This window comes from Engraulis encrasicolus, chromosome 17 (assembly GCF_034702125.1).
Source record: "Engraulis encrasicolus isolate BLACKSEA-1 chromosome 17, IST_EnEncr_1.0, whole genome shotgun sequence".
In the NCBI taxonomy this organism is placed as follows: Eukaryota; Metazoa; Chordata; class Actinopteri; order Clupeiformes; family Engraulidae; genus Engraulis; species Engraulis encrasicolus.
This window is the reverse complement of record NC_085873.1, coordinates 44,021,628-44,029,127: the sequence shown is the minus strand read 5'-3', so window position 1 is coordinate 44,029,127 and position 7,500 is coordinate 44,021,628. Positions and strand designations below refer to the sequence as shown.

At 40.5% G+C, this 7,500-nt stretch overlaps 1 protein-coding gene and 1 pseudogene across 1 annotated transcript in view; both read right to left on the bottom strand.

Moving 5' to 3' along the window:
* LOC134467507 (uncharacterized) overlaps positions 1–3,842 on the bottom strand; it is a 3,957-nt pseudogene extending 115 nt beyond the window's left edge.
* LOC134467062 (protein sidekick-2-like) overlaps positions 1–7,500 on the bottom strand; it is a 590,275-nt gene that overhangs the window by 490,675 nt on the left and 92,100 nt on the right. The gene's annotated exons all lie outside the window — the stretch shown is intronic.

The window sequence follows — 7,500 nt, the reverse complement described above, 5'->3', positions numbered from 1 at the left end:
AACCAGCCATTTTGCTGCTTTGCATTGCATCCTGAATACAGGCTTTGAATACATCTCTTCACATTTCTCTCAGTCCTTATGAAGCAGCATTTTAACATTGTATGCTGAAATACAGGATGCGTATAACGTAAGGGATACCCCACTCCCAGGTGAAATCGAGCCTCAATTTGGCAGCAAAAACGCTTGAGATCACTTGAGATAATTTTGCTGCTTTGCATTGCATCCTGAAATACAGGCTTCGAATAAATCTCTTCACATTTCTCTCAGCCCTTATGCAGCAGCATTTTAACACTGTATGCTGAAATACAGGATAGGTATACCCCACTCCCAGGTGAAATTGAGCCTTGAAATAGTAACCTTAGAGTACAGCAACTACTTAAAGATGGTAATATAGGTGACAATTGCTTTGCTGAGCATATTTGCTGTGATGGGGGTTGGCAACACAAAGACTGCTTTAACCCAGTCTTGTACCTTCAGAAGCGCGCTCTCTATTCTGCTCTTTGATGGGTCACATTAAGACAGTGGCTGGGTTACCTGAAAAACTTTTCTGCTCACTTGCACAACTCCAGGGACTATAGCGAGTGACTCAATTTCGCTTAGGATTGGGGTACATGTTTAAGACAAACAACTTAGATGTACTGGGACCACAGTAATAAAAGGAAATTAAATTCTGACATTATGAGGTAGCGTTTTTCCAACATTGTATCCTGAAATACAGGCGTTATTAAGGGATACCCCACTCCGAAGCAAAATTGAACCACTCAAAGTCCCCATATTCGGATAAGTGAGCAGGAGAGTTTTCCCGGTGACTCAGCCACTGCCTCAATTTCACTTTGGGGTGGGGTATTGGTCAAAAACCAACACCTTAGACCCACTGAATAATTACAAAAAACAGCAATTAACTTGTGAAACACACAAAACAATGCAATAGTAACAATCAGTAATCAACAACTGACAGATTTACTTCTCAATGAATGCGTTCCACTCGGCCATTGCTTTTTTGTATGAACTAGTGGCATCCTTATCATGGAGGGCGTCACCAATGACCTCCGTTTGAATAACAGAGAGCAGGGTTGCCACACATTTGGGGTATGTGAGGTGCAATGTATAATAGTAGGCCATCAACACCAACATCCCTTCTGAAAAATCTTCCTGCTTGAGGGTTGTAACAGGTACGTTACCCACAGCCACGATGGTAGTTGAGCCATCAAACAGCAGAACTGGGGAGCAGAGAGGACGCTTCTGCAGGTAGAGGGCAGGGTCTTCGTTTGACTGGAGCAAAAAAAATAAAAAAGAATGTGCAGAGAGAAGACAAATGTTTAACGTCGGCAACTTGCAGATTTTAAAACTTTAAGATTCTAAAAACATTTATTTACAATAGGGGAGGGAGGAATGCATCAAGAAACACCACACAACTTTTTTATTGTCCTGAAATGGCTTGGAACTCAAGGTTTTGCGTCACTGGCCAGTTCCCTCATCTGGTGGCCCTGGCCCCGGCTGATGGGGGCATCTAGATTTCTAGGCTAAACAATAGCAGCAGCTCGCTGAGAACTGGCTGTTAGCTGACTGTAAAATTTCATGCTGTCATATCCAGCAAAAATAACAAATGAGACTGCATATAAATGATGAGCCAATTGAGGTGAGAAGGGGATTTGGACAAGGAAATAAAATCGCTTGTAAACAATGGAAAAGCCCCTTCAAAAAGGAGAGCTGAACGCCTCAAGAGCAAAGATGTGGGTTCAACCTTCTCAAAATAAGCAGTAGCCTTTTATATGCATATCTCCTCGTTCTCCTTACTGGAAATGTGCAATAAAAACGGGGGTATACCGAGAACAAGTCATATCAAACATCCCGTGTAGGGAAATGCAGAACATGATTGCAGTTGAGTGAACGACGAGGGAGGGAACTCATGAGCAAGGGAGAGAATCGCACATATGAACATTGAAAAAGACTCTTAGAAGTGGAGAGAGCTGGTCAGCTCAGCAGTTATCAGCAGTGTCAAAAACAGCTGACTGCATAGGGTAACAGACCCATCATGTAATAAATGTAGTATAGATTAATAACAGACAAGCTGATGCAAAGTTTTAGATTTTTTTTTTTTTTACAGTTTTGTGAATGAATGAATTTGCTTAAATCTGGGGAAATATTTGCTTACCTTCAGTATATGAATAAGTGCCTCACTGCAAGCAAGCTTCTTTGGTGGCAAAACGGATGAGGGGAAGAGGGGTGGCAGTGCATTGAAGAGGGCCAGTGTGAAATCCACTAAAGAATAGAAAGAATGGTCAGAATGCTGTAAACCCATTGATGCTGGACATTGCATTGTGCAACATTGGTCCTGGCACTTCACAACATTCAGGGTCGTGAGATTCGAGACAATTTTATGAAGTGTCTTGGTATGTTAAGAGTTAAATGAACACATTCCAATGCAAGATGAGGGTCTTAACATTTAAATACAACTTATTGCATGTTTTTATGTGCTTCAGAGGCTAATTTAGGTCTTTATATTCTGAGGGCAACCTTTCTTAAAAAGGACTTAGGCATTCACTGCATATAGATATGGAACAGTAACTTACCACTGCGAACATCCAAAGGAAAAGGGGGTTTGAGGACTTTCTTCCACACGCTGTAGAACTGCACCTTCGTGCAGAATTCTGTCCATCTTCCTCTTACGTCCTCGATGTATCTGCGGTTAGTACCATCTACTATGCGCCGTAGCTCATCCATGGCCTGAAACATCATAAAACACTTACTGTGTTCAAAACGCTTACAACATACACAGCAATTGAGGTTCAGATAAGAAGAAAAAACCAAACATACGTTTTGAACATCTTTAAAGCATGGATGCATCAAGGATTTTTGCAGGTCGGTCTTCTTCCTTGGTAACATCTGAATCGATAAAGGCCCGCCTTGCTTCGAACTCGAGGTCCAGAATTTGCGCCACATCATTTTGATTGGGTTTTGCATTGGGCTTGTTGTACATGTTGCTCAAGGTTTTGTAGTGTCTGGCCTGCATCTTCAGACTGTCGAGACCCGCTTAAACAACAATAAACGAAGACATTTTAATGTTAACATTGTAACACCAGTGAAAATTTAAAATACAAATAAAATAAAATGTTTAAATACAAATAATGTTTTGCAAAACTTATAAACAAGGTCTACAGGCTGAGAAGTGTGCTGAGGAGGGCTTACCAGCAACATCTTTTGCAGGCATGGTTGGTGAAGCAATCACAGTCATGGGTGCCGGTGAGGAAGACCTGGATGATGGAATGGCTGCTTTGGTGCCACTCTTTGTCTTTTTTGGCACAGGGGGATCTCGTGCTGGGGACGCTTCTTGAGAAATAATAGGAAAAATACAGAAAAATTATAATCTCTTAAAGGGACACTGAGATTTTGAGTTGTTTATTTCCAGAATTCATGCTGCCCATTCACTAATGTTACCTTTTTCATGAATACTTACCACCCCCACCAAATTCTAAGCATTCATTATGACTGGAAAAATTGCACTTTTCATGCATGAAAAGGGGAATCTTCTCCATGGTGCGCCATTTTGAATTTACAAAAATAGCCATTTTTAGCTGCAAAAATGACTGTACTTGGACCACACTAGAAAATAATTGTTTATTACTTAGTAAAGTTTCATGTAAAGATCAAATTTGGCAATAGGCAGCACATTTTGAATGAGCAGCATAGTTGCAGTACCTTTTTGACAATTTCCTGCAGTGTCCCTTTAACCTAAAAAAAAATATTTGACTTACCTTCCAATACCGAACGAGTGGCTTCATCAAAGCCATCCATTGCCATCAGGTTAGGCGGCAGGCTATACCAAAAACACAAAGCCAGAATTAATTAGCGGGGGGAAAACGTGGATATCCATGCACACTCAATACCTACACTCTTCTGTAGTCGTGCAGACAGCGAGCGAGTCGTGATGGAAAATTCCAGACTAGGATTAGAGCTCTAGCCAATTGGTTTGCAAGACTTCGGTCTAACAATCCAGTCGGTGTGCCCCAAGCCAGGCCGTGCCCTCACGCAACACCTTTGAAAGTCGATTATAACCAGGCTATCGTGCGCCCACTCTCGGACATAGCTACTACTAATTTTAGCAGCAACATACACACATTTGCTCACAAATAAAACCTTTTGTGTATGCTCGGAATATCATGCATAAAGTTGGTTATTCAAATCGGAAGCAGATGCCCGCGGGCGTTGCTAACTCTAAAGTGGCCGCAAAATTACAGGACTAGCAACTCTGCTAGCAGTGCCACATACGGTTTGAGTGTCAGCCATAACCAAAAACATGCGGTTTGAGTGTTAGCCATAACCAAAAACGTGCAGTTTGGGTGTTAGGCTATAACGATAAAACATGAAAGCGATAAGAAAGTACATGCATCTAATGAAGATAACCGTGTGTGTATTCTCGGAACATCATGCATTTGGTTGTTCAAATCGGAAACAGATGCCCGCGGGTGTTGCTAATGCTAAAATGGCCGCCAAACGACAAGGCTACCAACTCTGCTAGCAGTGCCCCATTAGTCAGCTAGAAAAAAAACATGCTGTTTCAGTGTTGGCCAAAATATACCACAGCGATAAAAAGTACATGCATCCAATAAAACTAACATATACCATCATATGAAGTACGTACACACTTCTGGTTAATAACGCGAACATGTTTGGGTTGGGTTTCACCCCACCACATAATCCCTTTTTCAAAACTGGAAGTTGGCAGCCATGAATGCACGAGCAAACGCCAGCTAGCGTGCTAAGTAAGTGACCAGTCCAGTCGACTTGAGAAACAGTCACAGGAAATCCCTTAATAAAACGCGATGTTAGCGAGAAAATAACAATTATATATGTATATATATTAACGTTTACGCTCCCTTACCTTGATTGACCCACTCCTTCGCCTGTCTTCTTCGTCTTCCAATGCTACTGCGTAGACTGCGTAGAGCTCTACGTGAGGGTACTCTCGTGGTTTGAAAACTCAACCTTGAACTCTCACTTGCACTGACGCAATCGACGTCGGAACGTTGGGTGACGTAAACCGAGGATGGGAATAAAATGTAGTATGACCTTTTAAAAATATTAAACGTTTTTCACAACGACATATTGATCATATTAAAATAAATTAAGTGAAACGAAACTGAATATGTTTCCTTTTAAAATAATAAATACAAATGACTATCCACCCCAGTGATCCACCCCATGCACGTCACCAGCCAGCTTCAGTGCAGTCAGGATAAGAATGATATTGATGAATGAATGAAATGCGAAAGACTGGCATCATGGCTGCTTGGAGGTGTTGGATTTGTTTTGTCTTTGTTGCGCTTAGTCTTACAGTTTTATTAAGCCATATCAATGCAAGTCATAGTCGCAGCCCGGATTTTTGGGTTTACTGTGGTAGGCCTATCGATGGATGTGAAAAGGGCATTTCAACTCTTTCAACTCTTTTTTTCGCCACATTAAACTAGGGGGGGGGGGGGTGTAATTACCAAATAGCCTACCACAATAGCCCTGATTTTCTGATGCTACCACATGTTTGAAGCACTGCTGTGTATTTTTTTTTTTGAAAAAATCTTCCAGGGAAAAATTGTGTCATTCGGTTGTTGACCCAGTGCAACACATAGAATATGTTCATAATGGTCAATTTAATGATCTTAGGTCTGTGAACTATGCAAGTACAATGGTTCAAGGTCATAATACAGGTCAAAAGTTACAAAATATTGATGGGGGGTGCTATTTTCAAACCGTTTTTCACGAGAAAAAAAAAAACATGTGTGAAAATGAATAAACCTTTAATATTAACACACTTTTCATCTAGCTCTTGACTTTTCTAATTATAAATATTGCTAATGTGTCACAATAAGGTGGTGTAAAGAGCAAAAGGGACCTAAGAGACAAAGGTCAAGCAAGTTGGATGACCCAAGTGAAAACAATAAATCGGTTAACTTTATGTGCATGGCACCAATTTCAAATCAGATCTACATGTTGCTATGCTTAGAAAATTGTAATGTGGGTTTATTATTCAGGGCCAATACCCTCTTCCATCATAACTGAAGTTTCACATGTGAAGAAAAATTAACAACAACAGCATCAATGTTACCAATGGTTGATGTTTTTTTGGTTCATGCAAATTTCTCTTTGCCTCTTTGTAAGCATAGGCTTCACTTGTGGATACCAGGCCCTCAAACAGACTTCATGAAGACTATTTCTGACCAGTTGAGCAGAAACATGCACATCAGTACCCTGCAAAACTCATTTTTCAGGGCTCTGGCAGTGCTTTTCTTGTGCCATCTGTCCCAAGGAAGGAGATGGTGATCCCGCTTCTAAATTTTAAAACCGTTCTAGTCTCATACGTCCCCTGGTGTAACGGCATGTCTCTTGGCATCTCGTCCATGACCTGGACACTCTGCTTCTTGCCACAGCACACATTGGTTTGGTATCTTGGATGAATAACAGCTGAGAAAACTTAGTGGGTGATAGACACCAACCCATGGTAACTCCAGGGGTGGGACATTGAAAACATGCATGTGACCAAAAAACAGCCAGAAAGGATGGAAAAAGAGAGATAGGCTGTTAAACCACCTACAGGATAACTCTGTTTTGGGGCTTGCTTATATTACCTTTACCATTTCTAACTTCTATTTGTTAAATTTGCACAACAGTAGTCAAATGGACTCGCAGTGTTGCTTCCTAACTGGACAGGCTGATATCACAAAAGTGACCCACACTGAACATTGTGACATAAGAGACAATGCGTTTACCCCTTTGCGCAGAGCCAATGATTTAACCTTACACTCATAATGCTCCATGATGCTTTATATTAACAGTTATGAATAACTATGAATCTAGCTTATAATGCTTTATAAATCCAAGGGTGTCATTAGTGCTCATGACTGGCTAAAAACTACAGGCTGCCTGATGGGGCTTATAGTACATTATGAGTACCTATACCCCTCTTTGCACAGACCTGGATGATAAACTGTCATAAGGGCTCATACGATGCTATAATGTTTCATGTGAGATCATAAGTCGTCAATGTGTGCTCTAAGTAAAGTGAAGTTCATATGCATGCATCTATAATGCACTGTATAATGCACATATATAATGCACCATAATGTACTGTAAGACCCATCAGGCAGCCTGTAGTTTATATCCAGTCATGAGCACTCATAATACCCTTGGATTTATAAAGTAGGCATATTATAAGCTAGATTAATGGTTATTCATTACTGTTAACATAAAGCATCATGAAACATCATCGGTGTAGTCGTAATGCGTTGTAAGTAATTATAATGTACATTATAATTTGTTATAAATGCGCTCATAATGCGCTATAGATATGGGCTTCATAGCAAGTGTTACCCATTTGCCAAATGCAATGTAATGTAATGTAAGACTATTGCAGTTTTAAACAAACATTTGTCATTTCCTTAAAATCCGAGGAATAAAGTGTATTTTAAGATAATTTTTCTGTGACTCTTGAATCAAGCATGTTGAGCT